This window comes from Taudactylus pleione, unplaced genomic scaffold (assembly GCF_031769625.1).
Source record: "Taudactylus pleione unplaced genomic scaffold, aTauple2 ptg000381l, whole genome shotgun sequence".
NCBI classification, from domain to species: Eukaryota; Metazoa; Chordata; class Amphibia; order Anura; family Myobatrachidae; genus Taudactylus; species Taudactylus pleione.
In genome coordinates, this window is record NW_028284782.1 from 11,464,191 (window position 1) to 11,490,596 (window position 26,406).

A 26,406-nucleotide genomic window follows, 5' to 3' on the forward strand; every position below is an offset into this window, starting at 1 on the left:
AGTACCATCGGAGCCTCACACACAATTACAACAGGTCTGACCTTACTCAGAATTTGCTAACCTCATCGCACGCAGCGACAGCTCAAGCTGCGTATTCCATCGCAGTGGCTAATTTCTGCACGCCCCTGTAGCGGCATTCAAACGCACCGGCACGCCTGCATTTCCCCAATCCGCCCCCCGTCAACACCCCCAAACGACCACTTCCTGTCAATCACTCACACACAGGGGCCCCTCACACAGTGGCACCTGTTCCCAGATGGGGGCCAGCTGCATACAGCACAAGGCAGCTCTCGAGTCCCCTCATCGGCGTCACATGACTTGACACTGACGCTGATGAGGGGACTACAGAACAGCTCTGCCGGAATCAGGAGGTGACAGCAAGTAAGTAATCGGGGGGAGGATGTAGAGGCAGTAGGGCTCCGTTTGGCTTGGGCGGTGGAGTGGGGTGGTTGGTGGGCTTCATGTGGCTAGAAGGGGGCCCCTACATCTTAGTTGCTCTTTGGGTCCCCTCGAGCTTTAATCTGGCCCTGCTAACTACACACTTCAAGCTGATGTAGAATTGAACATGAGCCAGTTTGTGAAGCATATAGTGTATGAATTTGCTCTGCACAAACCCTGAAAATGGACACAAGCAAGTACGAGCAATGGAGAGTCATATCCATTTCAATGGCATCTACACTTAATATTGGGGAGCAGGGACTGGGTCGTGACGGGACATTCTCACTTAAGCAAAGGTCAGAGAGGTCATGTTCATGCAAATTGCGGATGATGCAGAACAGGATTTAAGTGAAAATTCCCATCTTTGGAGGCTCATCTTTTGCACATAGTGGGCCTGATCCAGAGGTGCATGCAGTGTCCATGCCGGATGCATCCAAGTCACAGTGCGCATGAGCCCCAATGGTTACTGCAGACTGAAATTGCAGAAAGAACCAAGCAATATCGGTGGGCATTTCTGGGAGGCAACAGCATTGGTGGCTTGCCCAACAGGTGTCATGTTCAGTGACTCCGTCTTAAGACACAGTTGCACTGACACAGTTCTGGCCATGTTCAGACTGGTGCAATCTCCGACGGTATGATTGATGGTGCGTCTTAATATGCACAGCGGAGGATTAGCTGCGCAGCCGGACACGTCTCATTACGAGAACCATCGGCTGTGGCATTACATTAAGGTGCAGTCACACTGCGGCACCTTTGAATCAGGCCCAGTATACGGTAGGTACAAACGCATGACTAGCATCAAACCAGGTGTATATGCTACACACGGAGACGCGGTGAGAACACTGCATATGGGAGAGCAGACGCATTGTTTTCAGTGCACGATTCTTTTGAGCAATATACACCAACTCTGCATCAGACCCTTTATCTCTGTATGAGGGATTATAGATTACAGTAAAGTAGAACACTGAGTGGGCCAAATTACAGCTACAACATTCAGTCATGCATGACGCACAAAGTAAATGCGTAACACAGATACACGCTCTCCTAAAATGAATCCTGAATAAATGCAATGGAAATACATACTTCTGGTATTAAAAAAATAATAATATATATATATATGGCTGCTTTTGTAAAGTGGTACAATATTTCTCACTGTAAACTGCATCTGTGACAACATCCTTAAATCTCTAACCTTCGCTCATTTCAATTGTTGCTGATATATTACTTCCCCACAACAGCTGGAGCTGCATGCAATTGCGAAACCCCATCTGCAAAAGTATATATTTACTATGTACTAATGTGTTCCTTACTATATAGAAAATTCTAGTTTAAGTAAGGAACAATATTTTCAGGCACTGTTGTTCTGCCGAGCCACGCTCAAATATTTTACAATGGACGCAGGGAGACAGACAGGGACATTTTGAAAATTGATACAAAAAAGGTTGTTGTAACATACAGCATTTAATAGGATTTTTCTAGTGATTGTCCAAGCATATTGCTCTACAAACTGAGGGCCTGAGTCAGTAAAGATCGCTATTGAGATCACAGCTTCGTATTCACACGCAGGTCTGCTGCAAAAATATGCTAATGATTGCAATCGCAAAGCCGTCGCACTGCCACCATAGAGACGCCCACTGCCTCCCACTAATCCTTCACAAACATCAGTAACATGGAGTACCATCGGTCCCTCACGCAGAATTACAGCAGCCCTGACCTTACTCAGAAATTGCTAATCTCATCGCACGCAGTGATAGCTCAAGCTGTGTATGCCATCGCAGTGGCTAATTTCTGCACGCCCCCTGTATCTGCGTTCAAACGCGCTGGCACACCTGAGTTTCGGCGATCACCCTTCCATCACCACCCCCTCACTTCCTGTCAATCACTCTGCGATCAGTCTGCGTAGTCTCTGTGGAGCCTTTGCCAAGCGCACTGCGATGCATATGCATGCGCAGTATGCACAAATCAGCCGTCTGCGTGTGTAATCGCACTTGCAATCCATGCTGAATCAGGCCCTGAGAGCATACGTCTTCTTAGTTACATTAGGTTACAGAGCCCTTTCCTCTAAAGTGATTGTCCAAAGTCACAAGAAGACAACAATATGATTTAAATATTGAAAGGAACACTGTTCTAAAGTTAAAATGAAAAAAAAATTATATGTAAAAAAAAAGAAAATGAAAAGCAAATATAGTTTGTTTGCCCAGCGTCTTCTAATGTGTCAATAGTGTGCATGACTGCAGAGAACTACAATGGGAGGAAAGCCTCTATGCCTGTCATTTAGCATTGTGTATGGTGTCCATCTAGCCCAAGTGCAATGGACACCATGCACACAATGCCCCTTGGTGGTGCACATATGGGTAAAGAAGGTAAGAGAGGGGTAGAGAAAACGAGGGGGAGAGATCTAGAGAGACAGATGAGGGATAGAGAGGGAAAGAAGGGATGCAGAGATGGAGAAAAAGAGAGAGAAGAAGAGAGGGAGAGATGGATGGGGTATGGAGCAAGGGCATATCTATAATGGTTGCAGGGTATGCACACTGCACACCCTGCATGCACTCACAATACTTACCTCTGTCGGCACCGCAGATATCATCGGGAACATGGTGCTAGTACAATATTACTGGAAATGTGCAAATGTGTACTACAGGTACAGGCCTAGAGTCTAGCTAAAGTCTACCAGTGACATGTGCCTGCAAAAAGGGCTGCCTGCACAGACTGTACACTGGTCCCCACCCTTTCTTGAACTGCCCTGCCCCCAAGACCCAGTCATTGACTCTGATACTGTGTGCTTATATTGGTTACAGTGTTATTGGGTGTTAAATTGCCTTTCTCTGCCTACAACTTACCAAGCCTTGCTTCGGGCTAGCAGGGTACCTGAAACGGCATACTGCAGCCACTATCACTGCGGCAGTACAATCTGCAATGTTCTTTGAATGCTCCAAGCATTCCATTCACCCTGCTGCCTCTAAGTATAGCCATGTAGAGAGTCCTGAGGATGCTCTGGGCGCTGCTGCACTTCCCAGTGCAGGCGGCCTTGTTCCCTCTACACAACATCATGGACGGGTCCGGCACAGGGCGCTTGGAAGCCCTGTTACGGCACTGCTTGAAACAGTGAATTGCTTTATTCTTGCTCAGTGTCATCGTTCTACCATGTCTGTAATTTACTGACGTGTAATGTTCCTAAAGAGGTTACATCCATTTATATTGTATTGCAGTTCTGATATGACAAGTTACACTATTACTATCTATAGGTGGGGTTGACGTAGCGGTCATCCAGGAACTCTCACGCATTGGAGGCCTCCCCATGGCCATAATCTTTTAGCTGATGGTGCTTCTTTAGGTGCCAGACAAGGAGCACAGTCCAAGGTAAGGTAACTATTGGGGCAGGGGCCATAAAATGGTGATGGTGGGAAGGTGGGGCAATTTTATTGGTGGGAGCCAACACAAGTTAGTTGCCCTGGGGTCCCCATAAACGTTAGAGTTAGGGATAGCAAAAAATACTCACCTGAACGCCAGAGGATCGGAGGCCTGACCCAGAAGTAATGATCGCCCAGATAAGGAAGCTTCACTGCAGCCACCTGGAGCAGGTAAGGCACTGCTGGGCCACCAGGGAGGATATGTCAACATTCTAAAATGCCAACATTTAATCACTGTGAACATTATGACTGTTGACACATCATACCCAACCCTTCACAGCAGCTGATCTCCAATGCAGCTATATAATCACTGACTGCAGTTCCCAACTACAGCCAGAAAATAAGATTTGTAGCTAGCATGTTGCACATAAGCTTACATAGGTACTGTGCTTGTGGCTGCCACTTTATACATGCTCATAGCTTTAACAACAGCCATGTGGTATATTCGTCTGATCACATTTTTGTCAAAATAGTTTCCAAATACAATTGACTACCTGAATAAAATAATTAATACTACATAAACAGCTTTAACTCTGATAAATGGATTCTGCTCAGGTTATAAAACTTGAATAATAACTATGAAATACAGATAGAAAACCACTGCATGAAATGAGGATTGTCATCCAACTAAACTCTAGTAGCGATGACACATGATATCACCAATGTCCACCACATGATTATGCTTCCTTGACTGAAGAGCTGGATCGCTCTATCATAAGCAATTTATGACCAACTTTATATATGCTACATTTATATATATACCAGTACCTCAATATCTAACATATGCTGAATACAGTTATGCAATATTCATTTGCAACAATGAGGCACTTGTGCTAGTTATTAAAATAAAGATGAAGAAATATAATATTAAACATTTATGTATTTGAATGAAGTTACAATAGGGCAGACTGTCACGGTTATCCCACTCCATCACAGCATGTTGTTCTGCACAAACTCTTTTATTCTCTAGGATTCCAATTAGTTTTTTTTTGGTTGTTTGTTTTATTCAAGATAAAAAGCATTACATTTATTTTTTGCTAAAACAAATCTATGAACCTGCTAGAGTTGGTACATAACCTGTCGCCTGTACTATCTTTTCTTGTGTCAGATATTATGCTATGTCACTGACCGGAGGCATTTTCTGTATCCCAAATAAATGACTTAACAAATATACTACATTATGCAATTGTACTCCAACATATCACTCATACAGGAAGATATAACGTGATAACTGGTTAAGTATTTGCATAATTGAGGGTAATCATATAAAACAGCTACTCTGACAGCTAATGACCATTTACTACAATGTCCCTGCTATGCAGAAATATGTACAGGTTTTGCGGTGTAGTGTAGGACGTACTGTACATTAAGATACTGTGTACTGCCCATTCTATTACTGGAACAAACTTATATTATTGTAAACTAAAGATTACTTGAAAGACACAATGAAATTAATGTAAGACTTTATTAATATTCTGAAAAAGTATAGATAACAAAGGCAAACTGCTAAGTCTATCTTACTGCAGAACACTGTGCATACTAAATACAATACAGTAGCCAGAGTGTATGTGGGGAAGTGGACTCTGAGAGCGATACTCCACTACTCTGTACAATGGTGCTCTATTACATGTACACTTTTCTCAGAGCAGCAAACCCAGGAACTGTTACGGCAAAAATGTGATCTACTATGATTGTCATAAGATAGCAGGGGTCCGGAAATATACTATTTACTTCAGGTATAGGAAGATCAACATCATGCAATGTAAGAGAATTTGTATTAGACAGCCTGGTCACATAAACACTTCAGGCATCAGAGTGTATGGTCATAGCCAAGATACTGCCTCGCTGGTATTACTGCACAGCAATGGTAAACTAAGGGTCTGATTCAGCACAGGACGGAATTGCACACAAGCAACTTTACAATTCCACTATTGCAAGAACGCAGCAACGGATAATCTGCAATAACATCGGCCGGCTGAGTGACCCATGGGGTCATGCAAGTCGGCCGCCGCAGTTACAATAAAGAGGCAAGAAAATCACCATCAGCTGACAGAGATCCTGACCCCTGACCTCCCCCCCAATGGCAGAGACACGCCTCTGTTTTGGGAAACCAAGCACCGTCGCCACTCCATTCTGCCCACAAATGGCAGCAGATTGTCAATTACTGACAGTCTGCTGCCAGTCTGCATGCGATCACACAGGACCCGTACTGCACATGCGCAGTATGGATCAGGCGAATGCGCAGATTCCCGACCATCGGGAAGCTGCATTCAGCAGTGCACATACGAGCACCATAAGTTAGAGAAACAGAAGTAATGAAAGAAGTAAAGGATAAAGGCACAGCTAAGCATGGACCGATTTAGCACTCCTACTTCCTATATAGAAATCTGGGACACTCCATGGATATAAACATGTTTATTATTGTATTGTAACTGATGCAAAACATTAAATAAATATATTCCCACTAATCCATATATATCATGGGTCTAAGGGCCTGATTAAGACCCGGTCACAAGCGCTGAGCGCTCGCAACCGGGTCAATGGTGGCCCACAGCGCATTCGCACGTCGGAGCCAGCTCCATCGTGCGCATGCGCGAGGCCCGGCTAGCGACGGGCAATACGTCGCTCCGGGTCTCGCACCACAGCGGGCGTGCTGTCGATATCGAGTTGACAGCTTGCCCCCTTTTGTGGGCGGGCCGGGGGGGTGGCAGCCCAAACGGAGGCGTTCCCATGAGAACGCCTGCCGTTTGGTGGCGGCCCCACTGACATCACAAGTGATGTCAGTGGAGAGCTTCCGGCTCTGTTAGAGCCGAAAGCTCTCTTGGGCTTGCAATGAACGAGACCCTACCACAAGGGTCTCGTCGCAAGCCCATCGCGACCATCATCATGGCCGCTCACTATAGCTATGGGTGGTCACCTACAGCTATGTGAGCGGCCAAGAGGCCGCTCCAAAAAGGAAAAAAAGCCCGGCCCTGATTCAGAGCGAGCGCTCTGTCAGAGCGAGCGGCTCTGAATCAGGCCCTAAATCTGGAAGATAAAAAAACCCTCTACAATCAACATTTTATTTGAAAAGAAAATCATGATTATTGTTTCGTGAATGAGAACAAATGGAGATCTCCACTTATACATATTTCCTGTGTTTCTGTCCAAGTAGATTTGAGCAGTACTGACTAAAGCCACTAGCTTAGTGCCACTGATGTAACAGGAATTATATTGTTAAAATTGTCTCTATACCTGCTGAAGTCCCACATGATGTAAGTACTACAAGCTTAAGCAAAAATAGAGGGCACTATCCATCACAAATCTAACTGATGTAAGACAGTCCAAACATTAATTCCAAATGTCCTTGTAGTTACTCTTTATAATTTGTTACAATGCTCTATGAAGCCAAGACAGATTGCCTATGGTTGAGCCTAGATCCCCTTCATCTTATCGACCCGGACTTGACGATGAGTGAGGACGGAAGTGCGATTCCATGCTGTGACAGCGCTGTTATTTCGTCTCAAATGTAGTATCCGCCACCAACAGTAGAAACATGTACCCTTGCGGGCTCGCTTCACTCGCCATGCTTCGGGCATGGTGGCTCGCTCCTCTCTGCTTGCCACTGGTTACTATTCCAAATAGATGTCCTCGTGGACAGTACATGATGACGTCAGGGTCATTTAGCTGCAGGGGACCTAGCCACAGCTGATTGCCTATGATAGAGCACCTCAGTCTACTGTCACCTGACTATATTCTTCTGCTATCTCCTGATAACAGTTTCTAGCAACCTCCTCTCATAATAGGGGGATGAATTAGGAGCAAACCACAAAGGTTCTGATTCAAGGTAACGCTGGTTTATTTCATCACTTAAAAATCATGACTGCATTGCTTTAAAAGTGAAGAGACTGGGAACCGTCAAAAGAAGTCACACTGGCCAGTTGTATTGTGCCTAGAAATCTATAGAGGTATGCATGCTATTGTAATCCATTCACTCTGGTAATTTATGTTGTTTCACATTAGCCCATTTCTAAAGGTTAAAATAAAATCAAAGAAGAAAAGCACGGGGAGCCAAAAGGAAACTAATGTTGTTGCTGACAAGCCAGGGATTGAGGTGAACCCTGGAATGACAGAATTGGTGCATTCTATACTCCCCTGTGCAGATGCTATGAGCAGTTCTTGAGCTACCTTGTGTTGCAGTGTCTATAGGGAGATGCAGATTGCCATGGCAACAGGTTTCTGTGAGGGGGAAAAGCTGTACACATATCCTTGAAGAAAATACTTATAGCCAACATTCTAGCCCCAGCTTTCACTGCACTCATGAACGGCAATAAGTTCAGTCGTGTAACCAGTGTAATATATTACAAGCTCTAAGTGCAATGAAAGAGTTAACTGGCTGCACATTTGCAATGAACTGACTTTAAGAAGAAGGAAAAATATGATTACAGGTGGCAGCCAGAAACCTAGCAATGGTAAATAAACAATTACAGTACTTGTGTCATACACCTCTGCATCTCAAACATTAGAACATTCTCCCAAGCAGAATACATGCTTTTACTATTGTGAGAATAAAATACAGGCACCATCTTGAGACAGCTACATAAAATGAATGTAACCTGCCCATGAATGTTTCTCTAACCTCAGTCTGCACGCCATTGTAAATAAAACAACATGTGACAAAAGACACAATAAGAGGTGTTACATAGTTCCCAAATCTCACAATGACATGTGTGCGTATGCACAGGTGAGTGCTACTGTCATCAGGGCACAAGATAAAGCATATATACAGGTATGTCTAACGCCTTCAAATAACATGGCCCTCCTCAAGATCAATCTAATGTAGTTTTGTAAAGGCCGATACACACCTGGGCGAGAGGGATCGGCAGACCGAGCGGCAGACTGGTAAGACAAGCCACTCCATGTGTCTATGCTGACATCACAATTGGGCAGGTATTTAAATTTGCCCACCCAGTTGAGATGTCAGTCTCCTGTGAGTCCCTGCAGCAAATGTACGGGCGGTCGGGGGGTCGTCTGTACAGTACACACAGCCAGAAGTGCTGATATATCCACATCGGCTGTGCTGCAGGACAGATGCGATATGTCTGTGAACGTCGTCGTTCGCAGACATATCTTCTCTACACATCTGCCGATGCGCTATGCGATAGGTCATTCGTCAGCTGATTGAAGGATATATCACGTAGTGTGTACCTAGCATATGCAGGAGAATGATTGTTTGGCAGAGAGAGAAAAAGCTGCAACATGCTCCCTAGTGCATTGCTATATACAATATACCTCATGCCCCTGCTCTGACTAAAGTTTTGCTTTATGTTGTAAAGCAAAAAATAAAACCGAATGTAATGGGAGAATAATGTAGGTCCCCTAAGTCCTGTGCGGGTCACAGAGTGAGGTTTACACCGTCTAATTTACATGCACTGTGCATGCTCTGTAGCTGACTGCACGTATCTATAGGTGATACGGAGTCGTATGAATCATGATCTCAGCACCAACTCCACTTGCAGCTGAATGGGAATAACTGGGCTGCAACGCAGATTTTGCATGTAGGCTCAGGTGAGAGAGGGCATGTTGAAGCGGTGCTGATAATGATAGCGGCAATTTCAACAAACATACAGGTAGGCGCATTTTGGTTGCACAGATGGGCGCAACTCAGCATATCGCTGAATATCCCAATTAATGTCAATGCAGACAGGACAAGTGTAATTACTGCCAACTTGTGTGCAACTCAGAATAAGCTCCCAAGTGATAAGGTAAGTGGGAGACTGAGTTGGTTGTGGGGGTGTTTTGTTGCTAGTGGGTGTGTAACTGCAAGTGGGGGAATTTTGGAGTAATTAGGGGTCTGAGTCAGTGGTATGTTGGAGTACTTTATGGAAAATTCTGTGCTTCATGGCGCCTAGCAGGAAAAAACAAGCATCTTATGGTACAGATTATCGCTTATAAAATGAGGGAAAGTTTGAGAACTCTTACCATGGAGCAGACACAGAGCTGTGTCTACAGGCTAATCTAGCTGCGAAAAGACAGCAGAAACTCTATGCTGGGGTCACAATGTTAGGACTACAAAAATATTACCATAGTCTGCAGAATGTCTCTATTTAGAGCAGTGGTGGCCAAACTGACGGTCAGCCCCAACTCATCCAAATGAACATCTACTATTTTCTTGCTTAATTCAGATATGATAAGTTGACCACTGTGCATTTATCAAAGATAAAGAATATGTAAAATGGATCAAAAGAAATTAATAAGGAGCTAAAACCCCACACACTGGAAATAGAATTGGTTCTAATATTGACAGCGACAACCATTACAAACGATATATTAATAATGACAAAAATGAAAACTGATTAATACATTTTATAACACTATCCGACAGACCCAATAGCAGAGCTCTAACAACAGAACCTCCCATCAGCACTGACTGCGTACACTTTTGACACTATTTGCCCTTACATATTTCAGCCAGAATTTCTATACCCCCATAATAAAGATCTGCGCCCTAAGTTGCAAGTGAAATACTGGCGGGCTACATATGCACACCCCCCCCCCTCCCCCCTCCACACAGTCCTCCAAGCCTCAATTTGGGCAATAAGGGAGTAGCAGCCGCCGGTAGATAAGCTGCAGCAAGTGTAAGATGTTTTACTGCTGAACACTTTCCAGATCTGATAGCTGGCAACTTATTACCATGACTACAGTTAGCTAAGAAAACTCAAGGCCTGGCTGCATCTGCAATGGCTGCTGTCCTTAATGAGGGAGCAATAAACAGAGAGAAAACTGACATCCTGCTGTTTATGAATATTATCTTTATACTAATATGTCAGCTAAGACCTCTCACACCGGCCACTACACGTGCAAATGTTCCTGCTTGGCCCTGACACTTGGACAAAGCTAATCATATTTAATTTGGTACTTCATTTTCAGGGAAATCGATATAAACCAAGTAAGAGTAAAGCAAGCAGTGTGAGAGTGAATCTCAGTGCCGTGAGGCAAGAGAAAGTGGTGGAGTGCGGTATGGTTTACTAAACAAGCCATCTTCTGGTTTTTTTTACATATACCTTACACATTACGTCAGAACACTGGACTGCTAGACTGGTGCATCTGACAGGTTTAGTGCACTTTAGGAGCAGGGTTGCCAGCAGTTTGTTACAGAGTGCAAGGTGCTGTATTAATAAGCAGCAGCTGCCCTCTACGTCCACAGTTGTAACCGAATTTCATTCAATGTTTTTGATGCCGTCTAAATCTTGGCACCTTAGGAGACTGTCTAGGCCAGTGTTTCCCAACTCTAGTCCTCAGGGAACCCTAACAGTGCATGTTTTACAGATCTCATAGTTGGAATACAGGCCCATTCATTACTGGCTGACACATTTTAAAAGATTTGCAGGTTGAGCACTGTTAGGGGTCCCTAAGGACTGGAGATGGGAAACACTGGTCTAGGCTAATGTAGAGGTAGCATCGGCCCTGGGTGCATTGGGTAATGTGCATACAAAACGAATGCTAATGATTGTAAGAGATGGAGTGTATGAAAGAGATTGTTTCATCTTCGGTTTATTAAGCTATGGAGAGTATAGGATGAGATGTGTCTGCTGAGGACCATGGTATGGTATGATACAGATTGGCCTGAACATTTATATCTAATAAGGCATAGAACAAAACACTCTCCAATTTGATATGACCATTGGATTTTAAATACGGACTGTCAATAAAACTTCACTTGTACAAACTACAATCGGACAATTGCACCCATTATATAGAACAGGAAAGACAGCAACATGCAGTTGTCCCCTTTTAAATAATAAAAAAAAATAACATTGTAAAAGATAAAATTTTTCTGCTTCAATCCTTTAAATAGCATAACTGTCCCAGGACATCAGGGGAAACTGATAAATATGTACATCTGACTGAAAATGAGCTGCAGATTTAATGCCTGCAAGCATAGTAATTTCTTATTCTTGTATTCTTTGTCCCTAAGGAGTCTATTTACTGATATGTGGCGAAAGGATAGCTTTCTAATGCTGCTTATTGCAGCAATATAAAACCACATATGACCATAATTTAGCAATAAAATATATGGCCACAAGAAGTAGGGTTTAACTCAGAGGACAGGAGTGACCTGCGCTTTCACTTTTACTTATTGAATGTAATGAAAAACAGTTAAAAATAAATAAAAAATGTAAAAATAAATAAATAAATGAAGCATTGAAAAAAAATAAGGTATTTTCTAAGTTTGAAGCATTATCGCCATACTGAGATGGCGGTAACAGAATTGTGCTGATGCTTGTACCGCTGTGATCCTTGTTAAATACCCTTCCCTTTGCATGGCATGGGCTCCTGAAGGCAATAACACTACTAGCACTTGTGGCTTCTTGCACTTTGATACATAGTGGCCTAAATAAGTACTACGTAACTATGTTAGTTACACGGTTTCTGCAAAAGTAAGTTTGATTCTCTCTTTGCCATCATTCCATAAATATTCATACATGATAATCCCTTTGTTCCAAAAATGCAGATAATGAATTGTACCAAATGGAGACTACAACTTATGACATGCAAAGCTTTGCAGTACTGTCAATGGCTACATGCAAACACAGTAAGACATACCAACTGGTGGACAAAACATCTACCAATACCAAAATAAAGCAAGCACTCTTTTAAGGGTCATAAAGTCTCCTTACTTTAAACGCTACCTTATAAAAAACAAAAAGCAGAGCAGAGAGTACTGTAGGTTTGGGAGCTGATAAGACTTGCATTTTGAATTCGAGTCACAGACCCTGTGCGGCCCCGCTGTGTACAGAGCAAAGATAAAGCTCTGCATCGCTTTTCTAAATAAAAACCCAATTCTAGATCCAATCGCCTTTAGCTGATAAAACACCAGAGCCCTTTATCACCAGGACCCAGTCTTTGTCTTTTACTTGGTATGAATTATTTCCACACAAATGATTGTGACTTCTTACAGTGATTTTGCTATACATGAGAGCATGATATCTTCCACCTGTGTTCCTTTCCCCTGCAAGTGCTTCTCACCATTTTATGTTGTGTTTAACTTTCCACATAGGTATTAATTGCCAATTGTCGCTTAGGACCCTAATTTGCCTGTGACAGCATTTACATCATTAATAACTCCCCATTCAATCTTATTTTTTTCTTTTCAATATTCAATATTGCATCGCATGTACGCACAGTTTCACCTAAATAGATTGACTTGACAGAAGACTGACTTAAAAACAAATGGTGACAATCTAAATGGCAATTTATCACCCGCTGCTTCAAAAAAATGGTTTATCTTATACGGATAAATGTAATAGGGAGTTTTCTACATTCTTCATTCCTATTTTCCACATATAAGACAGAACACTGAAACCTCACCCAGCTAGGAAGTTTTAAGCCTCACCGTAAAATAGGTGACAATGCATTGCTGGACAATGTGTTGAAAAGCCTCTCAGTCAGTGAAAGGGTTAAATATGACACACACAAAAAAAGGTTTAGGCAGAGATAATAGAGCATCGTCATACATATCACAGTGAGTCCATGGTGATGCTCGGTAGCATTGCGAGCTTGGTACTGTACACTCTCTCTCTCTCTCTCTCTCTCTCGCAGGCTCCTGCCGACAGCTCACAGGGAGAAATCCGTTTAACGAGTGCTCAGGAAAAACATGAGAATCACGTTCACCAGCAGCAGAACCACAATCACTGCAAAAACCACCACAGTTTGGACATCCAAGGTCATAGTGCAGTGCAATACATTATAATGATCAAGCCGAGGGGCTGGAAGATTTTGAGGTGTCAACCTTTGCTCTGCAAAACTGTCCATACATCCACCATGATAGAGTAGAAAGGGGACATGAGGCTTTTCTTCCCCCCTTCACCGTAATTTGTCCCCCCTCCCCTCTTTAATTTTTTTTTTGTCTTTTTACGTCTTTGCTCCAATCACTTATGGAGCGAAGAGAGAGGGGACGTCTGCTGGGACTTGAAAATGCAGAAAGAAGAGAGTGTAGAGCTGCCTGTATCTCAGTGTCTCTTCTGCCTTTTAATTGGATTCCGTGCAGATAGGGCTGTGCATGAGCTGAGCCCTCACAGACTTGGAAGCTGCTTCTGGTGCTGTGAGAGAGGCAGTGTCATGCGAGGCGGGCTGGACGCATGCTAAGCAGGAGGCATAGGGATTCAGCTGTCAATCAGGGAGCTGGGACCAAGGATGGCGATTAATCCTTTTTTTCAAGGCAACAGTGGGCATTACAAGATGGATGAAGTTGCTGCAGTGCATACACAGCATCGCTTTATGTCAGCAGGGGAGGAGTACATGGACACAAGGAAAACAAGGGGGAGATATTTGTGTGAGAGGGGCAAGGGGGGTGCAAAGTGTAAAACTGAGTGGGATAAAGAACGTGAATAGCATTAGATGACGGAAAAGGTGGGAGAGGTGTGTGTGTGTCAGATCAGTGTTGTCTTGCTGTACACAAAAATTCACTGACTCCATTTTACTATGTACAAGACAGGTAGTGACAGGTATAAATAATCTGGGCGAGGAGTAATGTATACAATGTCAGAATTGTACAGTAGAAGAAATAAGGAAATGTATGACTTTCCTGCACAACTTTCCTGTAAGCCAGAAATGCAGCCTTAATAAATCGGTTTGAAGTAATTACAACACTTTATGGAAAGTACCATTTGCAGCAAACACTTTCCACTGCAGCTCAGCAATTTTGTAACCAAAGGTCATATACCCCCACAATGCTTCCAATTACATCGACTACCCATGAGATAACTGTAGCTGGTCTAATCAGGAAACATCCTGTCACGACTCCCACTATAGAAATACTCTAATTATATTCAGCGTTTCTCTATGGGAAAGCACTGCATAAGAAATAACTAGTAACAGGTTGAGACAAGAATATCTACTGCAACAGCAGACAAACTCTCTAATCAGGTTGCCTTTGTAGGCCAAGTAATGACAGAGGGGCATGTTCGGCAGAACTGCTGCGTAGGCAGGTTTTGTACAAGCAGCTTATGGGCCCAAGAGCAAAAAGCAGGTCAGTCAATTAAACAGCATATTTATTTATCTACAGGGATGAGACAAGACGCTGCATTTTTATGTCATGGGGAAACATTTAATGGCTTATTCCATTTGTACAATATTTTATTTTTAAAAAAAAACCAGTATAATAGTAACAACATTTTTGTATTCTGGGACTAGTGGCAGACCCACAAGGGAACAATTACTGTGCACTCACACATGTCTATAAAAGCATGGGTGCATGATGCGTGTTAGTGGATTTTTATATTGTTTATTAAAATAGTACTTACATTTTTATAAACGTATGTTTGGTTATTGCATTTTTTTACTTTGAATATCCAATTAAAAAAAAGTAATTAAAAAGATAGCTCACACAGTAAAAAAAGGAAACAGTCAAAACATCTATTATTTAGAAAGTTGTGAACAATGACTCACCGTACTTTATCTACACTCTCTATTTATGGAAAAGTAACAAAGTGAAAAAGAATATTAACACACTTGTGGCCTGATAACGAGTTGTACGCAAACCTGATGGTTTCCGTACAACTCCGATGTCTGTAGTTCTGCGCCTGGGCAGGATCTGTACTGCATATGTGCAGATTCCCTTCTGTGAACTCACTCGCACTGCTCGGACGCTGCAGCCTGATCGTCAGGATGCAGCAATTTGAGTTTGGAGCGGAGGTGGTTTCAGGCAGCGTCCGAGAAAACTGGGGCATGGTGGTCTCGCTGAAGCAAGTGGCTGCGTCCTTGTACGCAGCTTCACTGGCTTTAGCTGCACGAAAACACTGGCCATCCTGAGTAACCTGAAGGTTACTCAGATGACCGATGTTCACGCAGAATTATCTGATGCTGCATCTTCGGACGTAGCAGCGGATCAGAGAATCCGGCAGGAGGGGCCTGTTTATACTGCGAAGTACTGTGCAATAGCGTGCAACTCTGAATCAGGTCCTTTGTTATGTAAGAAACAGGAGTAGTATAGTAATTGGCATAACTGAGGTATGTCTCTTGGTAACAATGGCAACTAGTTTTCGAAGCTGAGCACTAGGTGAATCATGTGCAAGATTAGTCACAGCATATACCCAGTACTTCTCTAGCATAGAGAAACCTGAACGTAGAGGACATGGTCAAAGTGTAGTGATCAATTTCAACAGATTAGGAGAGAGCGTTCAAATAGATCAAGAGTAGACAACATGGTTCTCCAGCTCTTATGTGCCTACTACCAGCAAGTTCTCCACCCAATATCCTCACACATACGTTTATAAAACGGGTGTGGTATGACATGTCGACATTCATCATGTTGACACTGGTGAAATGTCAACATGAAAAAATGTTGACATATGATACCTGGTGGCCCAGCTGCTCCCGATGGCTGCAGCGGCATTTTCTGGGTCCCAGTTTTCATTTGACTGCGTTCCGGTGAGTGCATCATAACTGTCGACATTGTGGTATCGAAGGTACGAATGTCGATATTGTTATTGTCTGCCTCATTACTGCATCCCTTATCAATATGCAGAAACAAAACAAGAGTCATTACAGAGGAAAGCTGCCTCAGCCCAGATAGAGAACAAGAAAATGTACTCTTTTCAAAAAATCTACACTAATACAATTTTATATGGATTTTTAATCTTCAGGGTGGTTTATATAATCCTGTGACTAGAATAAGGTGTACATTACTGCACAACATACATATAATGGCCACCCCTATATAATGTCCACATCGCCCAGTGCTTAGGGAGAAGTTTGGGACAGCTCAAACTGATATTTCCTACATTCTATGCATGCTGCTTATCATCATTCCTGTACCACAATAACATACTGGCTACATTGCATTCATTTCTGTATTTCCAGGTATCGCAATCACTACTTCTTGTAATTCAGAAGACAAGAATATAAAACTACACCAAATCAGAATACAATATCTGTTGGTTCTAAAATAATAATAACTTATCCAGTTATGCTGCATTAAACTAACAATTTATAATCCAAACAAAGAGAAATATAAAATATCAATAATTTTTGTGAAGGTTAACTGGAATAGAAACTAATGTACTACAGTATATATAAATTACTTTATTATTCATGTCCATTAATATGGGCAATAAAATAGATGGAAATTGTTTTTTCTTTACCCCAGCCCAGAGTTAAGTTGGGTACACATTAGACGATGTGTACCCAGCACGATCTCCTGTGCCACAGGATCTGGCGGGGTTGCAGGCATCGGCAAATTCATACACATCGGCAAGTGCAATGTTGAATAGCTGCGGGAGGGAGCTCTCGCAGCTATTCAATACACCGCGCTGTTTGGGTGGCTAAAGGATTTCTTCTTGCACTCCCCTGGGGATGCGAGGAGAAATCCGACAAAAGTGCCTGGCTCGCAGCTGTTTGCCAGCTTAGCGCGGCGCTAACAGCCGTGTGCCCGGCACTTTAGTCAGAGAATGACTAAAGTGCCGGGCGCACAGCACTTTAGTCATTTTCTCAGACTTAACCCATTCCCGACAACGCTAACAGCACATTGAATTGAATAGCTGCGGGAGCTCCCTCCCGCGGCTATTCAACATCGCACTGAATTGAATTTGGCCCATAGTGGCTAGAATTTGGTTTGCATCAGACCCACCTGATCTTTTGAAATTGAGAGCTCTGGTTAATGATGTTGCTAACTATGGCCCTCATTCAGAGCCGTACGCTCTGAGCAGAGCGCACGCTCTGAATGAGGGCCGCCCTCCATAATTATGGAGCGTCCTCCTGGACGCTCGTATAGCTGTGGGTCACCACCCACAGCCTATACGAGCGTGCAGTTTGATGGCCGCGATGGTCGTGACCATCGCCACTGCAAGCCGGAGCCTGCGGTTGAGGTTTTCAACCGCAAGGCCCGGAGTGATTTTGGCTCTATCAGAGCCAAAATCACTCCCACTGACATCACTAGTGATGTCAGTGGGCCGGCTTCTGACGGTAGGCGTTCCCTTGGGAACGCCCCCGTCAGGGAGGCACGCCCCCGGCACGCCCACCAAAGGGGGCGTGCTGTCAATCAACATCGACAGCACGCCCCCTTTGATCAGACACAACGAGCAAAGGAAAGTCCTTCGCTCGTCGCATCTGGCGCAAGTGGGTCGCGTCTGGCGCTCGTCGCTGTCCGCTCGCAAGTGGGTCGATGCTCAGTGCAGACCATCGACCCACTTGCGAGCGGACAGCCGCTCGCGAGTGGGTCTGAATCAGGCCCTATGAGCGCTATCTATCCAAAAGTCGCAACTCTTTGCCTAAGTATCATAAAAAATGGGATAGATGGTGCCTATCCAGATTGGGCAGAGGAACCGAGGCACTATTGATCCTGTAGGGCAGATGGCTAATTGATTACTTTTATATTGTTATGTAGATTCCATATATTTCAAAGTAGCCGCTGTGTTTTCTCATACCAGTCATTACCATTTTGGATTTTTTATATTTGCTTACATTTAATCAAACATATTTCACTACTGTGACGTTCAAATATTTACTATTAGTGTATATGTTAACCATGTTATATGTGTTAGTACTCTATTCTGTACTATTCTTTGTCGTGACTTATGTGTGATTTTGCTAGTATGACATATCTGTTTTGTTTTGTATAAAATTTGAAATCAATAAAAATCACTTGATTTAAAAACAATCTCCATGTTGCATATGATAGCATTATATTTCTGGAGCACTAAATGAGTGTGCTGCATACAGTAATAAGCACACAGCAGTGACATCTTCCCTCATAGCCAGCAAACACAGAAAAGACAAACACAGAAAAGTTTTCCCTGTGTCACCCTCGGTGTATATGAAACAGCCCTGGACATTTTTCACACTAAAACAGAGGTTCCCAAACGCGGTCCTCAAGGTTCCCCAACAGTTCAGGTTTTAGAGGTATCCATGCTATAAGGTGGTTAAATCAAATTGACTGAGGTACTAATTAAGTTACCTGTGCTCAGCCATGGACATCTCTAAAGTGCCGGAAGATTTAAAGCAGCTCTAACATTCTTGTAAATGCTTTCCACTGAATGTTATTGCCGCTTTAAATTTTCCAGGAACCTGCCAAGAAGCAGCGACTTTTTGCTTCGTAAATATAGCCGCAAGTCCTTCTGAAACTGACACTAAGGGGTATATTTACTAAAGTGAGAGTTTTTAGAAGTGGAGATGTTGCCCATAGCAACCAATCAGATTCTACTTAACATTTAACTAGCACCTTGTAGAACATAATAGCTAGAATCTGATTGGTTGCTATGGGCGACATCTCCACTTCTAAAAACTCTCACTTTAGTAAATTTACCACTTAGAGCAGGGGTGGCCAACCAGTCAGGGGCAAAGAGCCCACAAATATCTGTAGTCAAGTTAAAGAGCCAATAGCATGCGTGCGTGCAAAAAATCGGGCGTGGCCTAGCTGTCATAGGCCACGTCCTATTTTTGTGCGCACGCCTTTAGCATGACATTCGCAGGAGCATTACCATGTGTCACACCCTCATTTTTAGTCACACTGGGGGTGAGCCCAGCACATTGAAAATACACAATTTACATAAACTTCCCAATATAATTTGTTCACTGTTCAAGTGAAAGAAAACGCCAGGGCAATATAGAAAACATTGAAAAAGCCACATTCACATAAAATACACAGAAACAAACCAGATCCACATAAAATACATTTAAAAAAACACATCCACATAACATACACTGAAAGAAGCCAGATCCACATAAAATATGCTTTAAAAACCACATCCATATAAAATACACTTTGAAATCCAGAACCACATAAAATACATTGAAAAAGCAAGATTCACATACTGTAATACACACTTCAGCTCCTCCATGTGTTACTCCAGGCCCCTCTCTTGCCATTCCAGCCCACATTCATGTGTCCTTGCAGCCCCCCCATGCCAGTGCAGCGGCCCTTCGTGTCACTCCAGCCACCCTCCTCCCAGAGTTATCTCAACAGCCCCACTCTGCCCCCATAAGCTTGAAAGCAGGTATCATCCCCCCAGCTCTCAAGCTGCCCCCCCTCCCCCACTGGCTCTCAGGCAGTAGTGCCCATTATGCTGTGCCCCCTGTAGTTGTACCCCATATGCAGTGCCCCCCTGTAGTTGTGCCCATTAAGCAATGCCCCCAGTAGTTGTGGCCCTTCTGCAATGCCCCTTGTAGTTGTGCCCATTATGCAATGCCCCCTGTAGTTGTGCCTCTTTTGCAATGCCCCCTGTAGTTGTGCCCATTAAGCAATGCCCCCAGTAGTTGTGGCCCTTATGCCATGCCACTGTAGCTGTGCCCCTTGTAGTTGTGCACATTAAGCAATGTCCCCTGTAGCTGTGCCCCTTTTGCAATGCTCCCTGTAGTCGTGCCCCCTATGGTAGGGCCCCGGTATTAGCTCCCCCTCCCCGCCCACACCCCTATGAAGAAACTTACCCGTCTTCATGCTGGCACCGCTCCACGCCGTCAGGTCTCCCGACTCTCTCCGACGCTTCCGCTTCCTGCTGGATCTAACTGGATCCAGCAAGCGCAGGGGCTCCTCACATCACTGTACTGCATCACTGGGAACGCTGGCCTCTGAAGCGATCAGAGGCTTCTTTAGTATCTATTCGCTTCAGAGACCAGCGTTCTCAGTACCAGTGGAGTCTGCCGAGCCGTGAGCCGCAAGGGAAGCACAAAAGAGCTGCATGAGGCTCGAGAGCCGCGGGTTGGCCATCCCTGCCTTAGAGGTTATGTTTTTAGCATGTATTTTCAACAAATTAAAAGCTATGCTTATATTTAATAGTATGTCATCAGTACCAGTAATTCTAGAATGACACTAGAACACGTACAGTATAAAAAAAATAAATCTTATTTTATAAATGTTGCATTTTAAAACAAACACATATGACTTTGGGAATTTAACGTTCTGGATTGAAAAAAAAAAGAATATACAGCTAATCTCTTAGCTTCTAAGGAACACTCATTAGACTTACCTAAATGTTGATTATAGTTTATACATTTTTTAAGTTATTTATACAGACCACAAATATTAGGCAACATTTTACAGAGAATGATTAATTCATTAACATCAGTCCCTGCCCCTGTGGAGCTTGCAATCTTTATTCCCAATCAGATTTATTTGATAGCAGCCAATAAACCTGCCAGTATGTTTTTGGAGTGTGAGCAGGGCTGCCAACAGCTCCACCATACCTTGGTACTGGGAGGGGGTGTGGTCACCTCGTGAAGGTGTGGCCAGACGCCCTCCTTACAAAGAAGAAAATTTCAATATGCACAGGGGGCCGCCGGTGTCTGGGGGGGGGATCGCTCCCCCAAGCACATCACGCAGGGGTAAAGAAGACTGAAACAGCCTCTCTCACTAGTTCAGCACTGGGGAGAGAGGATGTCCCGCCGGGCTCCTCCAGCAGGCCCGGATACCTGCTCCTCCCACCCCATTGGCACCCCAGGGTGTAGGAATATAGTAGAGCACCTGAAGGCTACCTAAGCAAACACAGGGAGAACATACAAACTCCACAGAGTTTGTCAATGAACAGAATAGAACTCAGTGCTGTGAGGCATTAATGCTAACCACTGTGTCAACCATGCTGCCCACAATGCTGTACCTTGAATCTGAGAATGGGTGAGACTTGATAATGTCATCATGCCAGTACACAAAGATGTCATTAAGACCTGTCCCTTCCAGCCAAAACACTGCAGAAGTTTAAATACAAGGGCAGAGAGCATTGAAAGTGGCTAGTGGATAGATCCCCCAGTTATAGTCCAACGTCATTCCCTACTATCCACGTGGACACAGAGGGGAAATTTAAACCTGTGGCGAGAGGAGCGTGGCGAGTGGACACGTTTTTTCTTTTGATGGACTTTATGGGCATGGAACCGTACTTCCGCACTCACTCACGTCACTTCCAGGTACATCTATTGAAGGGGATCTCTACACAACCATTGAAAGATCTATACACAACACTACAACACATCTTTATAGTCATTTAACAAGACAGAATGATTTGCCAAATTAAATAACAAATAATCTTAGATTACCACTGTTTGTTAAATCCAGAAAGGGTGACATAACCCCTTTAGCAAGTGCATAGTTGTTAAATGGGGCACTTTGGGCCTGAATCAGCAGGGATCGCAATTGGTATTGCATATGCGTAATCGCACGCAACTCAGCTGCGAAAATATGCTAATGCCTGCTACAGCTCAGCCAGCATAAAGACGCCCACTGCCTCATACTTCTGTGTAAACATCGGTACCATCAAAGCACATCGGCCCATCACGCATATTTACAGCAGGTCTGATCATATGCAGAAACTGCAAGTCTCATCACAAGCAGTGAGTACACAAGCTGCGTATGCCATAACAGTGGCTAATTTATGCACGCCCGAGATGGAGTCCTATCTGTGTACGTAATAGCAGTGCGATCGCCTGGTACATGCAGTGCGGCTTATATACGCATGCGCAATGGCTAACAAGCATTTGATCTGCCTACACAGTTGCAATAGCTGCAGAATCAGGCCTATAGTGCACTATTGACAGTCCTGCAGTCCTAACCAGATGTTCAAGTGCACCTCGCTCGACTGCAGTACAGTTGCCAAACCATACAATTATACCATAAGTCAAGACACTCTTAACTATGCATTGATAGAAGTTTAAAACAGTTCCTCTACTCACACAGGTCACCTTTACACATATAAAGATGCGTTGCTGTGCCTTTTTTAATAAAAACATAGTATTCAATGACCATGTCATACTCAATGGTTAGGCCATCTAAAGCTAGGTACACACTAGAGCGATGTCGGGACGATTTGCGTTTCATAATGACATATCGCCTACATCGCTCAGTGTGTACACATGATTGCGCGCTCCCATGGTCGCAAGCGACGGTTGCCAGATATGATGTGCTGCACATCAAATCTGGCGATATCGCTAGCAATTTTGTGCCTATCGTGCAGTATGTACGGCAAACCGGACAACAAATGATATGTCGGACTGATTTGACGTCACCTTCATGCCTTTATCCTAATGACGTTTGTTCTAGTGCAGGGGTGGGGAACCTTTTTTCGGCTGAGGGCCATTTTGATACATAGAACATTATTCGCGGGCCTGGTGCAGGCTGCGCCCCCTCCATGTGACATCACACGGGGACGGGGCCACAATCGCCGGTGATTATAGCAATGCCCGGAGCTGTAAGGGCAGCGGTGTGGCCGTCTGAAGCATCCTAAGGATGCTCCAGGAGGCACTGCTGCATAGATTTTGCCTGCAGGGTGCCATTCTAGGCACTCTGCTAGCCAGATGAGGCTAGCAAAAACAAGCTTCAGGGGCCAGACCAATGATTCCGAGGGCCTTATACGACCCCCGAGGTTCCCATCCCTGTTCTAGTGTGTACAGGAGCAAAGATAAATTACTAGCAACGAAACGATACGATATATCGTTTGGTCGTTCACCAGATTGCAGTGTGTGTACGCTCAATAACGTTTGTTCTGGGCTCAAAGGAAATCGTCAGTGAAGTCGGATCGATCGCTGATAGCTCCAGTGTGTACCAGAATAACACTACTGGTAGCTTAGGCAATTTATTTTCCCTCCTAAAGTGAATCACTAGCTCTTTAGTTTTAGCGGCATTTAGGAGTAAATGATTATTCCTGATCCATTCCGCCAAATGTTTACTACCTCATTCCTGTAAAAACGCTCATCCTCATTACTAATCTACCCAACGACTATAATACCATCTGCAAATTTTACCATCTTAACAGATTGCCAAGACGATACGCAGTCATGGGTGAACAATGAATATAGTAGGGAGCTGAAGGCGCAAACTTGCCGGACAGATTTTAACAACCCTTACCCCGATGTAAACTTACATATCCTTACACCTTCTGACATAAGGAAACCCTACTTTGACAGAAATCATTATGACATCCAAGGATGAAGAGCAATCTCTCACATCCTCGCTTCAATCAACTCATGGGTACCCTTATTTGAAAGAGAAGAGATCCCACTTGCAAATGATTTCCTCTTGGAAGTCTTTGTCAACCTGCACTGCAGAAATTCCAGCAGACTCGGCAGATGGGGAGGTCACTTCATGCACAGGATCTCCTTCCTCTTGGCACTTACACACTTGAGGGCATGATTGTCTGAAAGAGTCCTCTTATAGAAACCACGTGTTCCTTTAGTAGTTATTGTCTAATGATAACTAGACAAAAACACCATGCACTACAAAAAGCTTTAATAAGTTCAGATATCGGAAGTGGAAATGCCATCCTAGCATTGATAAGCATTGGGATCCCATTATTTGATGCAATAGGTTGGCTATTTTTTTAAATGGTATACCTTGTTGGGTTACTATAATAATTCTACACATTGAAACGTAAAAAAAATGCATGCACATTATATTATGGAAAGTGGGTGGTGATTAGAAACAAAACATACACACGTATGCATAAAAGAAGTATTTGGGGCCATTTGTGTAGGTTATATAAATAAGCAATGGGGTTGTGAGCAGATTTGAGTTCAGGCTTTCATAAAGTGCAGCTATTGCCCGGCTAACTCGCACCCACGGCGTAGTCGCAGGTACTTGGATTGACCCCAAGAGTATTTAAGTAAACACAGTTTTAGGCAAGATCACAGAAGCCCTTAAATGTCTTTCCCAAAACAGAAAACATATAGTACTGCAAAATCAGAAATCATAGAGATTTAAAACCTATTTCGACAATCTAAATAGGTTAATGAGATATTTGTACAATAGGAAATGTGCAGGGATGATAAAATACTAATTGTCAGTTGTATCTTATCATAAATAGCTAACCATGTTTCTCAAACATACATACGTGGCCCAAATAGAAAGAGGCATTTATTCATGCACAGATTGTCCTATATAAGCACATATGCCTACATGAACAACTTCATAGGGATCATTGATCCATATCACCCCTTGAGGCATTCTCATTACAGCAATAGGCAAAGATGCATGTTGCAAGGCACTAATGCCTCATTGCAGCCTTGTTAAATGTAAGTTTTGCAAAAACAATAGATGTCTTATATGGGATGTATTCAAAATATAGACAGCGAAAATCTAGACAATCATTAGGTCATCACCAAAATGTCGACATGGTAAGAATGTAGACAACCAAAAGGTTTCCATGGATATGAGGTTGACAGGGTCATTAGGTTGACAGTTAAAATGTAGACATGGGGCAGATTTGGTCGCAATTGACCAATGGTTTTAGAACTGCGCATGCGCAGGAGCCGTACTGCGCATGTTCAGACCTGGTCCTGCATAATCGGGCGCAGTGTTGCTGCAGAGTTGGTTAGTTGATAGTCTGCAGCCATTTTGTGATGGGGTGGAGGAAGTGTTCCAGAAAACGAGGACGTGTTTCAGCACCGTATTTGAGGTGTGCCGAAACCAGCAACTGCATCTTCAGACCCAGATTCACTGGCCTCGGCAGCTTAGTAGCAGTGGGCATTCTGAGCAACCTGCTGTCCGATGTTGGCCACGATGGTGCGTCTTCGGATGCATGCAGTGGATCTGAGAAGCCGGAGGTGGGCACCTCCAGCATTTACATACCTTCTCAGTTCCACTGCTACCGAAGATGCTGCACCAACACCACTTGCTTCTGCCTCTGAATCAGGCCCACAGTAAAAATGTCAACAATTAAAAAATAAATGTCAACAAGCAAAATGTAGACAGTCAAAATGCCGACAATCAAAATGTAGACAATCAAAATTTCAATATTCATTATATAGGCATGTCTATGTTTTCAATGTCGACATTTTTTCCATGTCTATATTTTAAATGTCAACATAATGACCATGTTTATATTTTGTATGTTGACATTCTGACCATGTTTATATTTTTATTGTACCCATATTGTCCATGTCAACATTTTAACCTGTCTATACATTAATTGTATACATTATGGGGCAAGTATTGTCCACATTTCCTATAGGCAGCATTGTATATGATTCCGACCTTACACATTTACAGGAAATTCCTTTTACAGTACATACAGTACCTCCCAAGTTTGGAATGCTGTTATTTCATATTACTATATCCCCCCTCACTCTCACGGGACTTCGATGTCACACACACACACACATCCCAGATGCAATGCCCAGCACCCACCTGACCAATGTGACTACTCTGGCACAGACAATGTCTCTGACACTGCCAATGCCCCCCCCAGGACTGCACAATGCTCACCCGGCCAACACTGACAAGAGACTCTGGTCTCTCAGGGGTCTATTTACTAAGCCTTGGATGGAGAAAAAGTCAACTGAGACAAGGCACCAGTCAATCAGCTACTAACTGCCATGTCACAGGCTGTGATTGAAAAATGACAGTTAGGAGCTGGTTGGTTGGCTTATCTCCGTCAACTTTATCTCCAACTAAGGCTTAGTAAATAGACCCCTTAGTGCCGTAACTAGCCGCCGCCTCCCCGCGCCCAACAGCTCCTCACACTGGGTCACTGAGGTGATGTCTCTTCCTACAGCCAGTGCGCTGTGCGGGTGTCAGGGGAGGCGGAGCTCACAGCACTCAGGACACTCCGGCACACAGTTGCTAATATACATCACAGCAGGCGCCTGGAAAATGGGGATT

At 43.7% G+C, this 26,406-nt stretch overlaps 1 protein-coding gene across 5 annotated transcripts in view; it reads right to left on the reverse strand.

The window, feature by feature from the left end:
* Nucleotides 1-26,406, reverse strand: part of ARHGEF9 (Cdc42 guanine nucleotide exchange factor 9) — a 500,659-nt gene that overhangs the window by 218,536 nt on the left and 255,717 nt on the right. Inside the window, exon 1 of one of the 5 annotated variants that reach the window (XM_088445576.1) lies at nucleotides 13,346-13,411. The exons of the other annotated variants lie outside the window; for them this stretch is intronic. The gene's annotated coding sequence lies outside the window, so the exon portion shown is untranslated. Of the gene's footprint in view, nucleotides 1-13,345; nucleotides 13,412-26,406 lie in introns of those variants that run through there. 5 annotated transcript variants of the gene reach the window in all.